The 23,681-nt window shown below is 37.9% G+C and overlaps 1 protein-coding gene across 5 annotated transcripts in view; it reads left to right on the top strand.

Moving 5' to 3' along the window:
* The window catches only part of LRP1B (LDL receptor related protein 1B), a 1,078,540-nt gene that overhangs the window by 186,661 nt on the left and 868,198 nt on the right, over window positions 1-23,681 (top strand). The window lies entirely within an intron of this gene.

Raw genomic sequence — 23,681 nt, 5'->3', positions numbered from 1 at the left:
ATTCCTCACCATTTTCACAATTTCTGCTTGCTGTTACTGAATGGAAACACTTGTTCACATCGATACTCTGAAGACCTAGTACTTCGCACAGCTGAGAGTTTGTAACATTTGTGTCTAGATATATGATCGCAACATGTGACTATACTCAATCAATCTGCTCACTAGGCTGGTACATTTTAGTAGGAATCGCCAGCTCTCCTGACAGGTTGTTGTCTCTGACGTTTTAGTAAATACTTGCATTCCTTTTAAATTAATTCTGAAACACTTACATTTAAAAAAAAAAAAATAAGCTTTGCTTTGTGGCTTTCCTCCTTTTATTCCTCCTGGAAATGTATAGAAACATTAAAAACTAGGTGCTACTATTTTCCTGGTCAATGGTGCTTGTCCCAACAGTCTCTGACTATGTCCATGCAATGCAGACTGTCTAGAGACACACACTACTGAGAAGGGACAGGTAATGCCCTGTTGTCAATTTATTTGTACATTTCCAGGAGGAATAACAGAGGAGCGGCATAACTCCAATTATTTTATTTTTTTAAAGTGCAATATTTCGGGAAATACAAATATTTAATAAAACAGTCATGTCAGGACTGCAGACAGACACCCTTCTAAGCTGTGCATTATGGAAGGGATTAAAAATTCCAATCCCTGCAGGTAGATTGGATTCACGCTGCGTTTTTGTTGGTGCAGTTTTGTTGCGTTTTGAATGTGCTTTTTTTTGGGTAAATAATCTCCCATGTCTCTAAATGGAAGTTCAACAACCAAAATAAAATAATGCATATTAAAAATGCAGTGTGAACCCAGCCATAAAGCTACTAGGCTCATTGACCACATTAGAATGTGGTTTTAACTCATTCTTTTCCACAGTGCACAGCTAGGAGGAAATACTGCTGACAGGTCCTCTTCCACTTGCACATTGTAGCAAACAGAAGAAAGAGGTGTTCTTTTGCTGCATTTACGTTTATAGAAAACTGTCTAGACTAGATAACGTTTTAACAAATCCTCACATGTTTGTACAGATTTTCAGTCTTTGGATGTAAACATCTGTTTTTTTTGTTTTTTACTGACTGCAAGCAGAGTTCCTGAAAATAGAAATACAATACAAATGAAACACAAAGTATGTTAGATGGTTGCATAATGTTTCATTATACAATAATGAAAGTCAATTAACATAACATTTTAAGCAAACTTTGCACCAATATGATTTACTATAGACCGGAAATCTGCAACATATAGAATATAGAATGGTTGTGAAACCAGAAGTCTCAGCATGCCACAGAGAGCCATAAGATATAGCCCATTGTTGGACTTAAAGTGGCATCAAATATGAAGAAAAGTTAAGCTGCAAATGATTTATCAGCCTTGTCTTTTCTTCTCCTTGGTATCAGACGAGTATTGGCTGTGAGTAATGTGTCAAATTTGTTTGCCACAAGCGTAACCTAATTGCTTCCTTTCTTTCTTGCCAAGTCACTTTATTGAGGTGTTTAATGGGTTGTTGCTGGAATTATTACATAATGACCTACAATTGATTGTTGTATTCAATATAAAAACAAAAGGCTTTAATTAGAAAATAAGTCGTTACAAAGCTGAATGTTTCTGAATCAGGAGCAATGACTGCTACATCCAGCTTATTTATAAACAAACTGTCATTATGTTACAGGTTGTGTTATGAGATTAAGAAAAAAAGGGTCAGATTTTGTTTCCAGAGATAATGCCGCTTTTGTCCATGGGTCTTGGGTTTGGTATTGCAGTAGTTCATTGGAATAAGATTGAATTGCAAAACCAGACAGACTGTGGACAAAGTGGCACTGATTCTAGAAAAAAACAAACACAGTTTTTCTAATTTCATACAACCCCTTTAACTCAATTAGAACACAACATTCAATGTTACATACACTGGGGGTTTGATGTTCTATCTATCTATCTATCTATCTATCTATCTATCTATCTATCTATCTATCTATCTATCTATCTATCTATCTATCTATCTATCTATCTATCTATCTATCTATCTATCATCTATCTATCATCTATCTATCTATCTATCTATCTATCTATCTATCTATCTATCTATCTATCTATCTATCTATCTATCTATCTATCTATCTATCTATCTATCTATCATCTATCTATCTATCTATCTATCTATCTATCTATCTATCTATCTATCTATCTATCTATCTATCTATCTATCTATCTATCTATCTATCTATCTATCTCATGTCTATCTATCTCATGTCTATCTATCTATCTATCTATCTATCTATCTATCTATCTATCTATCTATCTATCTATCTATCTATCTATCTATCTATCTATCTATCTATCTATCTATCTATCTATCTATCTATCATCTATCTATCTATCTATCTATCTATCACATTGCTTTGAACCACTGACTACATCCTCTAACCTATAAAGCTAAAAAAAACAAAAAACGTAATTGCTATATAAACATGCAGTAATAAAGCAGTTTTATGGCAACTATCCATGGTGCTGAAAACTTAGTTAAGCAAATATCTCTCACACTTTTACATTTTCATAAATATCTAAATTTAAAGGCTGCAATATCAAAAAAAGAGCAGCAAAGCAGCACCCGAAAGTGAAGTGGGTTTATTCACCAGACTTGTCTAGTGAATAAACCCACTTCACTTTTGAGCGGGTCCTTTGGGTCTCTGACACGCAGGATCCACCTGTAATTGTGAATTTAAATGTGATCAATAACCGCTCGATCCTGGGTGTCAGAGACACGCAGAACCCACTGTCACTGAACCCGTCAGTCCCGCTGACCTGACAGATACAGGTTTCAGCGCAAGATACAGCTGCTCTGTCCACAGGATACAAAGCAGCTGTATCTCAAAAAGTAAAAATATTTTTTTAATAAAAAGTAATTAGAAAGTTGCACCAATCACACTGATACACAGTTTTATTTAAAAAAAAAAATATTTCCAATGCTGAACATAGCCTTTAAAGATTTGGATGTTGGGAAACAACATTTTAGTCCTGAAGTTTACCTAGTCAATAGCCATTTATCACTGAAGATGGACCATTAATTGTGTTATCACTGTCCTTGCACTTTGTTTCAATGTTATAGTGATGTCAGATATGTAAAACAATGTGATATTTAAACATTTAAAGGCAACAATTTGTCAGAACTTTCTATGTAGAGTCTATATTTTTATTTAGAGTGACTCTGTGAGGTTTTATTTCAGGACAGAATAGAGAAAGCAGTGAGGCTTGCTTCCCCCGCATACACACGGTGATTGACAACTCTCATGTATATACACGCACGCACGCATGCACGCACACACACACACACACACACACACATATATAGGGAAAGCTGTCAATCACTGTGTGTGTGGGTGGAGAAATCAGGTCTCACAGGCTAATGATGTTGATAGGAGAAGAGCCACTAAATAGGCTTCTGCCACACTGTGACGAACAATTCAGCTGGGAGGCACTATTAGCTTCCATATGGTTGACCATTTTACCTGATTCACCGATTATTTACATTTGCCATTTCACATATTCACCAGTCCATAGAACACAATGATTGAATTGATTTGCTAATAATTCTCTTAAATTCGACAAAATCAAAACTCAAACCTGGTAAGATCGATTTGCCCCATGCATTATTATTGACACTAAATCATAACTGGATTTGTGAATTGAAATAAAATTGCCCCTATATAAAGAATATAATAAGAACTTCAAAAATAAGGAAAGAAAGACTTAGAAAGACAGACATATCTCCCAACATCTAAGAATTACCCCTGAGACATCCCATCCAGTAATGCCCACAAATCCTCCCGGAACCTATTGTGGAATATATTTGCATAAATCACACTCTTTAAGACCCAAGACAACCCCTCAAAAGCCAGGAGAGTTGGGAGGAATAGATCGATAGCTAGACATAAGAGAGAGATTTCTGCCGTCAAATGTATTTTATTTAGATTTTCGTACTTCTTTTTCTTTTTACAATTTTCCTAATCACAAAAGAAAGGTCAAAAATAAGGAAATCAACTGTGATCCATTCCAATTAGTAAGACTAGAAATCCATTGCGTTGCCCATTGTAATATCGCAACATTACCATGATTCTTTCTGTGACTTTAAAGTTGCCCTGTAAAAAAGTTTCAAGATGCCGCTATTTTTGGTTGCATATTTTTTATCATGGTCACAATGTGGCTCCCCCCCCAAGGTAAACATTATAGAAGTGGTGTGGGTCACATTAATTCTGTGCTTTTAGAGAGGAGAATGATGTTGTTTAGTCATGAAGTCCTAGCCTTATTAAGGTCCTCTTACACCGGCCAATTGTGGCCGGTGCAACGAGCGCCTATCAACGAGACAGCTCATTGATCGGCGCTCGTTTGGTCCTGTCACGTGGAGCTATGTATGGGGACGAGCGAGGGAGATGTGCTGCCGACAACGATAATACTTCACTTTTTAGAACGATACGATCAGCAGATGAACGAGCGTTTGCTCGTCCATGTGCTGATCGCTGCCCTGTTCACACAGGGCAATTATCGGCAATGAGCGTTATATTAACACTCGTCTGCCCGACAATTGCCCAGTGTAAAACCTCCTTTACTCTAGACTTTTTGTCATAAGAGAACTCGCACTGTTGCGCTACAGGAGCAATCCCTAGGAACACAATAAGGCAATTAAGCACAACGTGCCAAAACTCAGTCGCCAAAACAATGGTGTGTGCCAAATTTATTATATTTTTCTAGACAACTTGGACAGTGTGGATCTGTTAATGGAAAGTTACTAAAAAAACAAAACAAACAAAAAAACACCAGTCGACCAGAGCCCATGCTATGGGTCTTGAATATAAAACAAGATCTATAAAACCGATGTATAAAATTATGTGAATTTGTATCATTTTTTTATAAATTAGTTGTCCAATTAGCTAGGTTCAGGTGCTCAGAAAAAAACAATAACTATACACCAAAAAACACGTGTGAACCCGTCATATGTGGAAGGTGAGGGTTTGTTATCACAGTGCTTATTTTTTACAATATGGTGGTAATGAGATTAAGAATAAAGGTCTACTTTTTTTTCATAAACAGCGCCACACTTGCCTCTAGGCTGCGTGGGGTAATGCAGCTTAAGTGAAAAAGGTCGAGCTGCAATTCCAGACACAGACTATGGACGAGGGTGGTGCTGTTTCTGGAAAGAATAAAGCAGACTTTTTATTCTTTCTAATCTCATTCCATTCTCTTTAAAAAATATATTTTAATATAATCAAAGCTGATATTCTAAAAAAAGAAATAACATTGTATTGTCAAGGTCGGCAGTAAATGCAAAGTTATTTATTTTCTCAAAGATGTAATTTAATTTCCTTATAAATAAATGTTGGTTGTTACTGAGAGCTGTATTACCATATGGCGTTTCTGATTCTGGAATTGTAAATCTAACAATGTAGACAGACTTTGCTGAATAATGTACGGAATGAATACAAGAAGATGTAACCAAGACGGATGACACCATCCAAAAATATCCTGTTTTCTCTGTTCTGGGCTGGGTTTATGTTAAATACTTATCGCTTGTCAACATAACCGCAGTTTTCTTTGCAATGTAAATATTAATGAGCGATAATGATGGAAATCTCCCTTTATATAAACTTACAATAACCTAATACAGGAGTTATCAGAATGGGTTATAGGAGAAGAATAAAAAGAAAAAAGTCACAAATGACACCACATGCAAAGCAATTACTCAATCTGATTATTGTTCTCCGAATGTATGAAAACAGAAAATTCCTAATCCTAAATGAGCAAAAAAAATATTCATTAATAATTAAGTGAATAATTTAATTGATAAAGGGATTTATTTTACAAATAATAATAAATATTACTGTTCCCCTTATTGTTTTTATATTCTAATTAATAATAATAATGTGAATAATAATGTGAATAATAACAATATGAATAATATAATTATTTTTATGCTAAAATATATTGCAGTCATTTTTCTTGGTACTTTACCAATTCTTTATTCATCTTGAAAGTGCTTATATTTGTCAGCACGTTCTGTCAATAGGAAAGTGAAGGACATAATCAATTTCGGAGAAGCGAATTCAAAAGTGATAACCACTATGACTGCACCTCTAGAGATAGAGGTGGGACCCGCATCTATCTGACATTTATGGCATATCATGTGGATATGCCATACATTTTCCTGATGGGGAAAACCCCTTTAACTTATTGCTAAGCACAATATATCCTGAGATGTATGGCACAAGATGTTTAACATATATGTTTTATTGGATGTCTGTGACAGATGCCTCTTATAGATGCCATCTGTAGACCATAGACTCCCATGTTCTAAAAATATATAGGTTTAAATTATACATTTTGTACTGGATGGCGCGAGATTGTATTGAATTGGTATCATGACAGATTGTAAAACTTTATGCAATTCAAGAAAAGTTAAGGGTGGACACATCTGTATTCCTTCCAAGAAGAAGAACTTCTAGATGAGAATATGTTTGTGGATACGGAATCAGGCAGAGCTTGAACAGCGATACATGGAGGCTAAACAGCTCCGTATTAAGAAGCCGTACAGCCATTGTGTATTGCCATAAAGGATCTGCACACGGGGCTCTGCCATGGGCATGAGACCTAAAAGAAACATAATGACCAAACTTTGGCTTTTGTCCGAAATTTAAGATTTACTAATTTATGGACAATTTAGGTTTTGGTTGGAAGTTGCATTATTAAACTAACTAAATCGATTAGGTGCCGCAGGCTGTTATAGTTACGGGGTATTTATTTTCTATTTTATGGATATGATTTTTAGTCCTTATTTCTACAAATTAGTGAAATTTTAATTTATTGGGTCTCTTGTGAAACGGTGCAATGAGCAGCACTTTCTATTGGCACCCCCTCATATGGTGAACTGCCACACACTGCACAAATAACCATGTCACACAGTGTCTAAATAGAAGTGCCATTTAGTATTGTACCAAAATAACAGTGCCAAACATTGACCAAATTATTCTTCAGGAATTTTGAGACAGATTTTGACCTGCTTTTACTTTTGATGCCTCGTTTTTCGCCCGCGGCCAATGGGCACTGCGGCCACACAAAAAAAACGCTCTTTCTGACTCCCATTGATTTCATTGGAAGGTCAAAGGCGGAAATGCAAGAAAGGACATGCTGATTTTTTTTCCGGTGACCAACTAAAAGCCGCTCGGGGGAAAAAAAACGCCTCCGTCTCCCACTGAAATCAATGGGAGGTGGTTTTGGTTGTTTCTTGATACTGATTCGGACACTGTTTCCGTGGTCCTGTCTTGCGGTGCTCAATGGCCGCGGGTGAAAAACTCTGCAAAAAAGTGTAGGCAGATCAAAATCTGACTTAAAATTCCCGAAGGAATTTTGAGGCAGGTTTTTTCTGCCTGCAAAATACTCTGTGTACAGGGCTTTAAAGGGGAAATTAATGCCATGACATTCTGATCAGTGGTGATCCTGCCTCTGGGACCCTTGAAAACGAAGGGACAGAGGTACTTCGGCAGTTCTTGTACACTAAGTACTCCCCTGCGCCTTCTGTGCAGGGAACTGCAACACAGCCTTCTTTGTTTTGGGCATTGATGGGGTCCCGGTAGATGGACACCCACGATTAGTAAGCGATGATATATCCTAGCTATATGCCATCACTTACTGCAGTTGTAAAACCCCTTTAAGGCCAGCTCTGAGCAACTAGATGGAACAAGCTGCTTACACACAGCAGACAACTGAAATGTTCAATTTTTTTCTAAGTTCTACAACTAAAATCGTCGTGGCTGATGTATAATGATTTGTGACTATTACAACCGCAAACTGATGAGCTGAAGATTTTCATGAAGATCAATGTCCTGCTTATATTGTGAACTTTATGGAGTTTTCCCCGAGTCAGCGTCGTCTCTTTTTTTAATAATAGATGAACACAAACAAATGGTAATTAGAAATGACAATTAGCTGTCCATATTATTAAAGAAGTCGAAATGGCTCACTCCCATCAGGTCGAGAACAAGTAGATAAGTGTTGAGTTGAACATTTATATTCGTAGTCATTTAACAAGTCTTCCCATTGTCTCGAAAAGTAATTGCATTTGTTTTACTGTGAGCAGATAAGGAAATGATGTAACGATCGTTATATTACGCATTGTGCTGACTTAGCAGAAAATATCCTATTGTAAAATAAATTGTAAAATAAATTATTTGGATGAAATTACATGATTTGCATAAGGGCAAGTGAAAGTACAGTACACTCAATTCTAAGTGCAGACACAAAATCCTGGTCTATGCAAAGAACTTGGTCTGTGTCCGGACAAGTGATTGTTGCTATAATGAAATAGTATTTAAAAGTATATGTAGTACAATAGTTTGTCTTCTAAAGTGAAGCTCCAAATGTTATGTCTGTGCAGGGCGTACATATAAAAGACCATGGAGCTGCTATTGGGTCCTTGGAAGGAGAAGGGTCCATCCCTGGTTGGTTCCATCACCTTTTACATTAGCAAGGAAGTGGATGAGGAATTGGCGCAAGGATGATAGAAAAGCCATGGAAGGGGCCCTTTCCATCCTTGTTAGTAAAACCCAACACCATTAAGAGGGGCCCATTTTGATCTTTCCTTTGGGGCCACCTTACTTCTATAGATGCTATTCAGTTTAAAATCTATGACCCCACAATCTCCAGAGTTTGGGGGGCTCAAGTCACTCTGTCAAGTGCTGTTCTCTTTCAATGTCCTTTGGAGATTTCCATTGGAAGAAGACAAAACTCCATTCATTGAATCTATTATTCTACAGAGCCGATCGAGCAGAAGGCAAAACAATCCCTATGAGGTAGCCTAATTTGCTTTATATTCGGAGAAAATCATTTTTTCCTGATTGTAAAATGAATATCTGGATCCATACGTAATGGGGGTGTCTGGTCCCAGTTCCTGAGCATGCACAGTCACTTTCTATTATAGTGAATGGGAATTACAGAAACAATTGACAGGAAAAAATCTTAATGTTTTTGGAGAGTACATTTTTGGGAATATGCTCCACATTCTTAAGATAATAATCTGCCTTAAAGAGGACCTGTCACTAGGTCATATAAGTTGAACTGGTTTACTGACCTGAATTTCGTGGTCTCCCGAATTCCAGTGCTGTTTTTTTTTTCTTCCTGTACCCCCAGTTTCACAGATATGGCCCACTGTTGTGTTGCCTCCCTATCTGCTAATTTGCTGTAGTAAGCCAACAGGGTGTGAACTACTCATGCTGCCTCGTGCTGATTGGTCAGCATCAGAGGCAGGGAAGCCATCTCCATCTAGATCTCGGTTTCTTAATAACATGGAAATACACTGCCTGTCTAAACATTTAAAATAATTTTATTAACAAGATTCTAAAAAGTAGTGCACTAAATGCCAAGGATCTGGGTACAGGCATTGGCCACAGATATCATGAATGCACGGTGGAGTATGAGCGATATGTAAGGTCAGAGTGCACTAGATTGAAAGTGCCTGAGATAGCTGATAGTGATTCACATATCGCTACAGAGCTCCATACAAGTGCTACCAAATATTGGTTGGTCTGAATGCCACAAATAGACAAGATTCCCAATGCATTTCTGCACCCCTAAAGCATAGGGGAGCGTCCTCAGGGGTATAAATTGCCTGACTATAATGAAATGCCGGTCAGCACATAATTATGCTGTTTGTTTGGTTTTCCGGCATGCACTGGACACTAATAACTGGTCTAGCGCGTGCCGGGGAAACCCTAGAGCCTTATACGGCTCCATACAAGTGGCACACAGATCCTTGGCAATTAGTGCCCTACTTTTTAGAATCTTGTTAATAAAATTATTTTAAACGTTTAGACAGGCAGTGAATTTCTACAATTTAACTTAAACGTATACCTTCTACACTGACATTTTTGGAATATTTCTTAATAACATGGCTCAAGGAATCTGCAACAGTTTTCAAAATCATCTTAAAGAAACACTTAAGCCATTTTTTTTTTTTTTTGTCTATATAGCGCTGCATAGGCTGCTATTAAGGAATAATGTAGAGGCTCTTGTGTATGCCCTGTGCATAACTGATCTAGTTAATGTGCCATTTCTGAGTTGTCTGCCATCTTGTTTCCGTCTTCCCCTCTGATATAGTTTCACTAATGCAGCCTACTTTTCCCATGAAGCTTCTGGCTTTGGAAAGGCAGAGGGGGCGGAGTCTCATCACACTGCACTTGCTCTGCTCTGAGTCTTATCTAAGTGCAGCAAGTGATAGATCAGTGAAAAGGATTTTCTGTCCTCACACTGCAGTGTCTCATTGTGTCCCTATGTAACTTCAGCCTGTCTCTTATGCATTCTGCTTATGATAGGCTTATATGTCAGTTTTTACACAGGAGGCAGGGAGGAGCAGCATCTCATAGAAATACATTGGACTCCGTACACAGCACACACCGATAGTTAAGACTATTTGATTTAGGGAAGTTATATAACTCTGCAGCTAATCATTGTATGGACTCACCCATTATATTACTGCACTCCTGGTGTCTTAGGGCAGAAAATATCTCTTCAGCAGCACTATATGCATAGATGACAAACAGTGGAACAAAACTAGAAGGGATCTGGTTGGTGTTAATGTAATCCTGCAGTTCACAGGAAGTCATATACACAGGGGAGAGAATGAACAATGAACAATTGTGTCACACTTGTTCATTGTGTTATAAAAAAAAGATAGAATTCAAACTTTACAAAGTACAAAAAACATACTGAAAATAATACAAACAAATATTTAAAGGGGTTGTGCTCAAAGCATAATTTAACATACAATCATTTAAAAAAAATGCACTGGACACATTAGGTGGATGCTCTAAAAAGGAGGAAAAATAAATCGGGCTGCCATAAAAAGCACGTATCATCAGCAATATCTACACACAGGAGCATTGTTCTAAAAGGATTCCAATCGAAAAATGTTTACGTTTTGTGTGATCTAACAGAGTAAATTAATATAAAATTGTACGTCCCCTTTAATTATAAATAATATTTGACCTGTAAAATGTATGAAAGCCGCTAAATAAATAAATTCTATCAATGTTTTCGTGCTTCATCCAGTGTTGTCCTTGTGCAGCCAATTTCCCTCTTTGTCCTCGAAAACATAACCGGATGATTTAAAAGATTGTCAATAAAACACATAACTTCAATGCTTGAATGTGGCACAGCATAAAAGAGAATTATTAGCCGTGTGGATTCCTGTACTTAGTAACAGTCATTTGGAACATTTATCAATGAACTCTGCTCCCTTCCTCTAAAAGTATATGAAAACAATGCAGTGCCTAATATACAGTGCTACTTTAATGGAGAACAAATTCCAATATCTAGACAAAAAACTATTCTCAAGGTAAACGCCAAGTCTTGCTCCATAATGTAATGATAAAAATATCTAAAATAAAAGGGATCATGTTTCAATTGATTGGTTGGCATGTAATACTACATTTCCCCTCCAGCGGGCACAACAAATCAGCTGGGATTGACACATTTCTGAAGTCGGACCCGTGGTGATTATCTAATTTCTAGACCAGCTTTATTGCCAAGAAAAAAAGAGTTGTCCACATGAGACAACCCTTCTAGACCTCATTCTCCTTTGGTAGAATTTTTTTCTCTTCAATCATGTGGATATCCGGTTGATTAGATATCAAGATAATCACATGTACTGACAATTTGAACTTTGTGATATTTTTGCAGTAATGGCCACATTTTATACCCAAATTATATTGTCATTGCTACAAAATAAGGTCCATTCATAGACACCGTACGGGGTGACACAGGAATTCTACAGGTCTATAATATAGACCGGTAGGCACTTTGTGACGTACCGGATTCATTCTTAGAAGCAATGCTTCTATGTGAGAATACCTCTATAATATGACCTGTATTGCGGCATGCCGCTATATTTTTCTTGCCATTTTACAGAGGCTAATTGTGGGCTATGAGCACCATTTTACAGATGCTCACAAGTCTAAATATGTCTAAAATTCTGTATGGATTTAATATAAAAATAGGTCTTTATAGGGTGTTGGAGCTCCGTTTTTTTTTTAAATTAAAGTTTCAAATCTGCAGAAAAGACAGGTATATAATTTCTATAGAGCTGTTTAGAACAAGAATGCAAACAATTGGTTGGGTAATACTATGTACAACTCTGTTCTTTCCTAGTATTGACTGTTATCTGTGTACAATATGTGGAATGTCTTGCATAGTGTCATGGCAACGGATGGCAATTCATTCTTAGCGGCTACACTTGCAAGCTGTCATAGTTACTAAGAAAACACTAATAGTAGAGGAGACATTTTGTAAGAAAAGGGCGAGCATTAAACAGATTGGCCCTTTCAGGAATACCGGTTCATCCATAGTAACGGAAATTCTATAGCAGAAATTGCAATTTCTTTTAAATCCTACAAGTTAAACCTATTTTCTTGCATCCACCAAATTGTAGGGAATTAGGAGGTTTTTTACTTTTTTTTTTTTTGTCAATGCCGATAATACAATGAATAAGATGACCTTTCTAGTTAAAGAGAGTCTGTCACCAGATTATAAGTGCCCTGTCTCCTACATAATCTGATCGGCACCATAATGTAGATAACAGTGGTTTTTATTTTGAAAAATGCAAAAAAATGATCATTTTTTAGCAAGTTATGAACAATTTTAGATTTATGCTAATTAGTTTCTTAATGCCCAACTGGGCGTTTTTTAACTTTTGACCAAGTGGAGGTTGTAAAGAGAAGTGTATGACGCTGACCAATCAGTGACCAATCAGCGTCATACACTTCTGTCCATTTGTATTCACAGCACAGCGTGATCTCTTGAGATCACGCTGTGCGGTCACATACACCTACATTAACTTTACTGAAGTGTCTTGAGAGTGAATAGACATTGCCCTCAGCCAGGATGCGATGTCTATTCCCACTACCTACACTTCGGTAAAGTTTCTGTGGGACTTACTCACAGCACAGCGTCACCTCCCGAGGTCACGCTGTGAATGACAGCACAGCATGATCTCGCGAGATCACACTGTGCTGTGTGATTAAGTCCCACAGAAACTTTACTTTACTTTGTCTATTCACTCTCAAGGCACTTCAGTAAAGTTAATGTGGGTGTATGTGACAGCTCAGCATGATCTCGCGAGATCACGCTGTGCTGTGAATACAGATGGTTATGAATGGAGAGAAGTGTATGATGCTGATTGGTCACTCATTGGTCAGCGTCATACACTTCTCTTTACAACGCCCACTTGGTCAAAAGTTAAAAAACACCCAGTTGGGCATTAAGAAACAAATTAGCATAAATCTAAAATTGTTCATAACTTGCTAAAAAATGATTGTTTTTCAAAATAAAAACCACTGCTGTTCTCTACATTACAGTGACTATCCTATTATGTAGGAGACAGGGCACTTATAATCTGGTGACAGAGCCTCTTTAAGGGTTCCCCTGGCTTTAGGAAATGATGTCCATTCATTGTACAATGAAAATGTTTGCAATTTCCAAATATACTTTATACGATTTGCCATACATTATATACATATGTTGCCAACATGACATGACCAGGATAGATTTTGCTCCTCTGGTAGTAAACAATTAGGCCGTAGAGTAAATACTGCTGATTTTACGCAACACAATACAGTAGCAGGAGAGTGGATGGATTTGAACAAATCTCATCCACGCGCTGTGTAAATGATAAGCGGAAAAAAACGCTCAGAAATTGACCTGCTAGAAATTTATTCTGGACAGAAAACTACACCACAAGTTGGTGAGGTTTTTCGGCAGGGTATCCGCCCTGTGTGAACATAGCCTTAAAGTTTATATTAACTGACAAATAAAGTTCTTGAAAATCAAGAGAAATTGATACAAAAAAGAACATTAGAAAATGGTGTCAATTTTATACATAATATTTTTACAAAAACTGCTACCAGCAGAGAAATTCCTCTTGGTCCAACTGACAATAATGACTAGATAGATAAATGGACAAACTTTATTGTGCTTGTATTAAGCAAAAGGACTAACTACACTTAATGGTTAAAATTAGTAACATCTCCTCCGTTTAAGGTATCAGTGGACAGTGCACATTACTGACCAAGAGGAATTTCTCTGCTGGTAGCAGTTTTTGTAAATATATTGTTCCTAATTCCTACCAACTGTCGGGGTCGTTTTCTTTCTATATGAATTTTATACATAATGAACCAGATTATTTTTTTTTTATAGTAATAATACACTTATATAGCGCCAACATATTCCAGTGCTTTACAATTTGGGAAGTAACAAATACAAAGGAAAAATTATTGAACACAAATGGGCAAATCATAAGACAAAAGGAGAGAGATCCCTTCCCATAAGAGCTTAAACTCTAAGTGCAGTGGGAATAGTTACAAAATGTGTATATGGTGCCAATATTGTCCAGGGGATCAGCGCCTTGTTTAAGCAAGGAGAATATGAAAACGGCTGCATGAACCAGTCACCCAGACAGTATTTAAGCCAATACGGATATAAAATGTAGAGTGATGCGACAAGGGTAGCAAGTTAAGGACAGGATTGAGGGGACATATTTGTCACCAGGTCGGGTTGTGTATGGGCCATAGACTATGGTTATGTGATACCGAACTTCATGGAAAAATGAGTTTTTAAGGCACACTTAACCTGGGATTATTAGGAGCACGTCTGCTGGTCCGGGGCAGTGAATTCCACAGAATGGGTGCAGCACGGGAGAAGTCCTGCAGACAGGAGTGAGATATCGTGAGGGGGGATAGGAAACATAGGTCATTGGCTAAGTGAAGGCCACTTCGGGTTAGTGGGTTAGTAGATGGAGATGAAATGTATAAGGGAGCAGCATTGTGGAGAGTTTTTTAATTCTACAGGTAAACAGTGTAATGAGTGGCAGAGAGCAGCGGCGTTCGTATAGCCTCTAGACAGACAGATCAACCCGGCTGCTGCGTTCATGATGGATTTAAGTGGAGCCAGTCTTCAGATGTCCTACAGTCCTCTAAAACCAGTTATAGGATATTTTGTTCCAGTATAATACAATGCATGGCTATGGTTTAATTCATACCCACAACATCAATTTTGAAGATCTTTTTAGAGCTAGTAAAGAACTTGAGAATGCCCTTTGTAATTGTAGCCCTGGGGTTAATCATTTAACTAATGCACCTATGGCTGCTACTGACTATATGGCAACTTCTGTAATGGGTTTTCAGAAGTGATATTGTGTGCCATCAGCAGACAGATATATAATGTTTCACTATCCATGGGATCATCATTTCACATGTGCAGCCCTTCACAGAGTTGTCTAATACTTATTGCATTAATGAAAACCTCTATTACATGTATTTGCGAAACCGGATTCTAAAATAGGATCCTTTTCATTCTGGCTGAATAAAGCTATTTCCAGCAGCCACTTTTGATGACAGGTTTAAAGAGGCAACTCAATTTCGATTTGGCCTCTACTTTACAGTCCATCATTTTTTTTTCTGAGTAATGGATGTTGTGATTCAAATATGCCACTCTTGACTACATACCCAGATAAAGTGCTGGACTTAATTGGAAAACTAGATGTTGTTTTCACATTTGTCGTACTGTTTTCTGGCTTGACTGTTGCTAATAGAAGCGATTTGTTACAAATCCTGTCCTAGAAGAATTACATGGATGGCAAATATTCTCATTTCCAGGAATTTTCCCACTTTTTGGCTAGCTGTAGTTTTTTTTTTTTTTTTATATGATTTTGATGCTTAGGTCATAGAAAGACAACTCCACTCGTTCTGTCAACTGACCCTTCTCTTCAATGTGAGGCTGTGGACCAATAATAAGCAAATCAGGCTGTCCATCATGAGAAATAGTCCAATCAGCATGATAATCATGGCCATTGATATTCTCTTGCATATCAATGTTTTACAGTAGGAGTAGGTGCTATTATGGATTTGGGAATGACTTAGGGGAAAATGAGGGGGGTGTAGTTGGCAACATTTTAACATAATTTCCATTAATTTGGCAACACTGAATCACTACAGAGAAGTAACGTATTGTTCTCGTTTTATAAATGTTTGATCATTGGAATAGTCCAGGAAGTAAGGGGATAGGCTAGGGAACATTTATTTGGTGCGCATGCTGGCCTTTTAAGGCCAGGGATGAGCGCGCGTAACCTAGAAGCAGGAGGATGCAGGAGGAGTTCCTAGGAGGGAGACACCGACAAGCTCTTAGTGTCCCGCGTTCACGACCGCCGGTAAGTACGGCGTGCCGGTGGTCAGCGATCGTGGACACAACACCCACTAATTCAGCAGTAGTCATGACTGGAAATTGTGTGAATACTTCAACAAGCTCTTCTACTCAATGTAAGAAACCATGTAGTAAAGGGCGTAAAGTTTTTGAATTGACCCCAGCTGGCCAATTCATACATTACAGAACAGTGTCCAAAACGCTTTTGGGTGCTTATTGAATAATCACAATGGAAAACTTATTTTACCGAGTAATTTCCCGGCAATTTAAGATAACCTGTTACTACAACATGTTTTATTTATATCAGAGCATCTTCCAAAAGGCTCCTTGCGGGTGCTCGTTCATACTGTCTTACCCCACCAATCTGGAATGGGGTGGCTCACAGCTTATTACCCCTTCCCCTTATACCTTGTAGAAGAGAAAGGTTGCATGACCGTTTACCCCTCTCTTATTTCAGACTGGGAGTCCTGTGCAGGTTCACACCAGAAAAGGGGTAAGGGTCATGCAAACTGGGCCCACTTTTCCCATGGACTTCATATCCGCTACATTGGCTGCCACTATGGTACGTACGCCCATGGTTCAGGTTAGAAATATATCTAACATTCAGAAAATTGGAACCAAATGGTACATTATTGAACAAGTACATTCCTAAGGGCAAAGAATTCCAGTGATGACCCTTCTAAACCTGGAAATTAAGAAAGTCAGTAAATGTGTGTCCATTTCAGCAGTCAGTGTGCATAACCTGACTAGTTTTAGTTGATTTCTCACATGGGTGAAAATATTTTTTGCTAAAGATGTTGAATATTTTGTAGTCTATAAGGGTGTCATGAAGGTCCTTTTTAAAAGTATTGACCATCCAAGGTTCCTTATGTTTGGTAAATGTTGCACTTCTCAAGGATATGCCACTAATGTACTGTATTATTCATAATGCTTTTTGTTAGTTATACTGTTTGTACTGTATATTCGTTGTTATGTTCTAATATTGAATGATTTTTATTACACTTGTTATTTTTTTTCACTGAAAACAGATTATACATGAGTATTGACCATCTACGTTTCCCTTCTCTGTTCTTATAATGAATACAGTAAAGCTTCTGCTTTATATTATGGATATAATTCTCAATCAGTTGAGGTTCCCATAAAGGCATCTAAGGGCAACTACATGATAGAGGGAGATAGATCTCGTGTGAGGATCAACATGCTAGATTAGTTACTCTGATCCCGGTGTATAAGTGCATTGATTTCCTATAAAGCAAAGTATCTGATATTCTGCTATGTAAAAGTTTGCATGGTCAATGCTTGAGTTTGGAAAACATAATTTTTGGGGTTTTTTGATGCGTATGGGTAGTTCTCTCAGTTTTTAGAAATTAAGCAAATGGAAAGGTTGTTGTGAAACCTTTTGGAATTGTAGCGCCAAATCTGGATGATGATCCCACAAGATATATTATGTTGATCCAACATAGAGTCCAAAAATAAAATAAATAAAAACTGTAAAATACCAATTATTTCTATATTTTATGCTTTTACAAAATACATCATTATTAGACTAATTAAAGACACCTGCTCAGTGATGAGTGCTGCTCAGTGATGAGTGCTGCTCCCTAAGGGTATATTCACACAACAACGTCCGTAACGGCTGAAATTACGGGGATGTTTCCGCCTGAAAACATCCCTGTAATTTCAGCCGTAACGGCATGTGCAGGTGCTTGAATGCCGCGTCCTTTACGGACGTAATTGGCGCTGCTATTCATTGGAGTCAATGAATAACGGCTCCAATTACGGCCAAAGAAGTGACAGGTCACTTCTTTGACGCGGGCGTCTATTTACGCGCCGTCATTTGACAGCGGCGCGTAAATATACGCCTCGTGTGAACAGACAAACGTCTGCCCATTGCTTTCAATGGGCAGATGTTTGTCAACGCTATTGAGGCGCTATTTTCGGACGTAATTCGGGGCAAGAACGCCCGAATTACGTCCGTAATTAGTGCGTGTGAACATACCCTAATACTGAGTGCTGCATTTAGTACCATTGCTCCTGCTGCTTTTCTTGTTTTGAACACCTATATAAGAAATCACACACGAACCATTTCTAAAAAAAGTAGACAATATTTTGATGAAAGATAAAAGAGTTCAAATACAAGTACAAGAACGGGTGCGTATATCATAGAGTAAAAAATGTATACAAAACCATCCAAAAAACAAATAGTATAATGAAGATTTGGGGTCGATCCCCTCATAGTTTTGGTTTGTATGCCTCCTTAAATTATATTCTTTATCTGGTGTTCATCATTATACTATTTTTTATTTTATTTTTGGTATGGTTTTCCATCCATTTTTTACTCTATGATATACGTACCAGTTCTTGTATGCACTATTTGCACTTTACTATATGAGGCTGTGGGACCCGACCTACGTAGGGATCCTTTTTCATGGGTAATGTTACTGCCAATGGACTTGTTTTTTTAACTATTTTCTTTCAATAAAATATTGTCTATTTTTTGCTAAAATGGTGTTAAAATAGGGATGTGGGAGGTTACCCTTAATGATACTGGCATTTTTCACTGAGAGAACGGGAGAGGAAGCTGCTCTACCTACAATCGGTTTAGAAAAAGATAAAAAGTACATGGTGCATCATCCCAAGAGGTTTGGAAATGCAGTGTCAGGAGAGATGTAGCCCTTGAGTGTAAATCTATAACTTGAAGTCCGCAGCCCGGGATTCTTACGGAGACCCGTAGGGTTCCGTTCGGCAGTATGTGTAGTAGATGTATATGAATGTATATGAATTCAAAAAAACCTCAGGACCTCAGTCGTTTACGATTGCCAGTGTTCACCCACCGGCGAGTCTCGCTAAGAACACATCAGTGAAGAGGAACAGCGCCGATAAGTGGGATTTCCCTTTTTTTCTAATTCTATACATCCTACCTACAATGTGAACGCAGAAATTTTCATGTGGTTTCTGCATTTTTAATTTTACTTATTTTAAGGTTAAAAGTTTGCGAACCTATAATAACCTAGATATGAAGCTTGGTATATGGTGTGTGGCATGTTTAGGATTTAAAATTGATATCCAGAGACAACAGAATATCTATAAGGACTGTTCTAATAGGATTGGGGTTTTTGGGGGGGGGGTCGGAGATCTTCCCATTCTGGTGATAAAATGTTATTGTTGCTTTTTCTCCTTTTGATATTGTTTTACTTTTTTTTTTTTTTTCGTTTTTCTGTTCATTGGTTTCCAAAACATTGACTGTACAAACCAGTTCATCTTATAGCAAACCAATATTCTGGTTTTAGGATCTGTTTTTGCTAATGAGTCATCAATCATATCTACTGAAAGAGTAAGAGACAGGAAGGAAATTACATACAAGCAATCTGTTTGTCATCTAAAATATGTCATAATATACGATTTTATGCAGCACACTAATACAATATTTATCCCACCTAGCCTGCAAGATGTTTATTGCTGATATTTTAATATAAAAGTCTAAATAATGCAGGACACAGATGAGTTTGGATAATTTGTGGTTGAAGAGTAAAAGTTTGAATATTTGGATAAATTCACAAATCAACTGGTAGCAGTTTATTCGATCACAAGTAAATCCATGTAGGGGGGGGGGTGGAAACGGCAAACTGAAAATAAATAATCATAAAACATAACCTTATACAGGGGAGTGTACCAAAATTAATAACCAATCAAGAAGCTGATTGCGCCTGATTGGTTGTCAAGGATATTAACAAGTATTCTTATTTTTTTCTATTTTCTATCCTATGTTCTCTCATGATAAAATTTAACATTTCTGATATGTCTAATTTCAGTTAAATATCCATAAACAGGCGTAACAGAGTTGAGTTTTTCATTTGGCGCTACGCTTTGTGATCTCCCAGTGTGCTATCTGCAGAGGTACAGCTCACAATAGACATGCAAGCTTTCTTCTTCCACTCTTCTTGGCCAAGAGGGTATGTGAAGGAAATTAGGAGATAAGTCGTTTCAGACGCAACTGGTGCTGCTCATCTCAGGATAAACAAAGAATATGACAGGTAAAAATCCTGTTTCCTCGGACAGCAGCTGTCAGGTGGCAGTCAAACTGTCCGTCATAGACGTTAGATTAGTTTTTGGGACAATTCATGTGCTGCTCTTGTTTAATGCTGTGTCCACAGCAGGCAACTAATTTAACTATGGAAAATTGCTTTGCAATATTTTATATATATATCTGTTGAAATCTGGTCATCTAGTGTTTTCTTCCGAATATTTAGTGACATGATTAATAATGTTCTTATGATATACATTGACAAATATTGATTTTCCTTATATTTTTTCAGATTAAAGTCTAGGTACACCTTTAAAAAAAAAATGTTAAATAAAAATGTGTATTGGTGCAACTTTCTTATTACATTTTATTAAAAAATATTTTTACTTTTAGATACAGCTGCTTTCTTTTGTATCCTGTATAAAGAGCAGCTGTATCTTGCACTGACACCTGAATCTGTCAGATGAGCAGGACTGACGGGTTCAGTGTCAGTGGGTCCTGCGTGTCTCTGACCCACAGGATCCACCTGTTATCGATGACCTCTAAGTTATGAACTTGGATGTGATCGGTACAGCTCAAACCTGCATGTTAAAGACACGCAGGACCCGCTGGCACTGAACCCGTCAGTCCCGCTCACCTGACGGATTCAGGTCTCAGCGCGAGATACAGCTTCTCTGTATTTTTAAAAGTGTCGGTCACATGGGACGAAGCGACATCCCAGGAGGAAGAAACACAGACTCCTAGGTAAGTTTAATATTTTTTTTTGTTTTCCAAGTGTCATTTTTTTGCGGCGGGATCGCTGCGAATCGCCGCATAAAATGGAACAACTGCTATTTGATGCGGGATTTACATCCCCATTGAATTCAATGGGGAAATCCCCCAACATATAAGCAGCGTTTACGTAAAGACAATTGACATGCTGTGGAATGAAATTCCGGAATGCAGGTCAATTTCTGAACATTTTTTCCACTCAGTATTTACGCAGCGTGGGGATGAGATTTGTTTTACCTCATCCCCTTTGCTGCTACTGTATTTGCTTAGGATTTTCCGCAACAAATTCCGTGGCAGAATTTCTGCAGTATTTACGCAACGTGTGAACCGGCCCTTAGTGTAAGCAGAGGAGTCCGTGAAGCAAAGCGTTTTATCTTAGGAACTAAATTTATCTAAAAAGGGTTGCATCATGCAGACAATCTCTTTCGAAATTAAAGTCTGCCCAGTGATCAGCTGACGGATTTAAACCATTTGCAGGGGGAATCTGTGGCCAGCCAGAAATGAAAAAGAAATGTAGTATTACATGGTGGTCATTGAGCTGAATGGCCATTCATATAGAACAAGGACGGGTCAGGTCTGCCAAAGCAATAGCCATTCTTTGTTAGTAGCTTCGGCTCATGGATAAGGGGTCCTGAGCAGGGGATCTCCATCTATGATATCCACAATTCTTCTCATCAACTGTGTGAAGTTTTGAAAAACTTTTTTTTAAAGTATCGTCAATGTCTGGAAAAGATGGTTGATAATCAAAAAGATTTTCAGTATTGTTCCCTTAGGGTGTGTTCACATTACATCTTACCACTACATTCAGTGTATGCGCCAAACATATCTATAGGACCTCATTGACCCCTTATTTATTTTCTGTATGAAATACTGCAGAGACTTTTTTTTTCTTTACAATGGGGTCTTATGGATGACAAATTCTACTGTATGCCTATACAGTGGCATGCATCGGAGCCTTCCTTACATTCGGAATTACTCCTGATGTATAAGTCCGACAGACGGCTAAAACAAAATGTGAACAGAGCTTTATGGGTGTCGTTTGGCTTGTACAGAAAATCTACTATATACAGTACTTGCATCAACATCCCTTGATTCGTAACGGGCTTTCTATTGATTTATTTTTTGTATTTTTTTTTTCTTAACTTTTCTGTTCCTCCATTGCTGACTCATGACCACAAGTAGCAAGTTTATTAGGACAATGTGCTTGAGAAGAGCCTTTGCCAGATTGATCAACTGTGCGAAATCTCACCGGGCCAGCTTATCTACGGAGACTGGAACACAAAACAATAGCTGTGAACTGTTTGGCGCGGTGCTTGATTAGATCTGATGTCCCAGTTTTGTTGATAAATTGTTCTATATTGTAACTTGCATCCAGCAAACACATTTTTTTTCAATCCTAGAAGGTGAAATGTTTTGTTCATGTGAGAAGAAAGGTTCAGTAAATATTTGATCGGAAGGTGACTCGCTTTGTTCAGTGCCACTTTACTATCATTTCCATGACATTCACTTGACAATAACTATGTTTAATAGTTTATTATCTTTCTCGGATATCACACACAGCTACAGATTGTTGGCAACCATTTACAGAATTGCATAGACTGGCACAGCCTTATTAAAGATCCTTCCTCTCCTTCGCAGATCTTCTACAATACCATAATGCGAGCAGTCACTATAAATATTTAAGAGCTATGCCAAGAGTGCCCCCATAGGGTACAATTACACGTGTTATTGCCTACTCATATAACCATATGTTGTCCATAGTTTCAAGCACTGCACAAGAGTCTTATACACCCTTCTATCTCGGCAGTAGAAATATTCATCCTAATCTACCTGTTTCATGAATAGAATGCATGGAGTGCCACTATTTATGCAACTTAAGGGGTTTTTCCAGGTTTTATTTAATTATCCCACTTATTCATGAAGAATAGGAGGACTTACATTTACATGTTTTAAAAAAAAAATACCTTTCCTCCCTCTCTACAGCGCCACTGACCTGTGAGCCACCATGTAAATATGGCATCTGCGCTCAGGTCTGTACATGGCTCTGCCCTCTCATACGCTCTGTGCAATGTATGAGACACCTGTACATTGCACAGAAAAGATGTCCTCACTGTGTCTGTGTTACTTACTGACTAATTGGAAAGCCCTCTTATTCTTCACAAAAAAAGGGATAGATGAAAAAAAAACGAAAATAAATAAATTTAACTGACGGAAAAAAAAGGGCATTTTCTAAAAGTGTCTGGACAGGGGGACTGAAACTCTGTATTGCAATGCCAGTCTAATAAGCCATTAGAAAGCTAGGTGACAGCCATTATAGGCAAGGTAATAGCTGCAATCTAGGGTTCACAGCCAACATCTCTTAACAATTTAGGCTTCGTTCACATCTTCGGCAGGGCTCCGTTCCATCAGAGCTTTCCATCGGAACGGAGCCCTGACTGACATACTGAAACCAAAGGTTTCCGTCACCATTGATTTCAATGGTGACGGATCCGGTGCCAATGGTTTCAGTTTGTCTCTGATGTGCAAGGGTTCCGTCGTTTTGACAGAATCAATGGCGTAGTCGACTGCGCTATTCATTCCGTCAAAACGACGGAACCCTTACACAACGGAGACAAACTGAAACCATTGGCACCGGATCCATCTCCATTGAAATCAAAGGTGATGG

Source organism: Rhinoderma darwinii, chromosome 6 (genome assembly GCF_050947455.1).
Source record: "Rhinoderma darwinii isolate aRhiDar2 chromosome 6, aRhiDar2.hap1, whole genome shotgun sequence".
Classification (NCBI taxonomy): Eukaryota; Metazoa; Chordata; class Amphibia; order Anura; family Rhinodermatidae; genus Rhinoderma; species Rhinoderma darwinii.
This window is presented reverse-complemented; position numbering and strand designations above follow the sequence as displayed.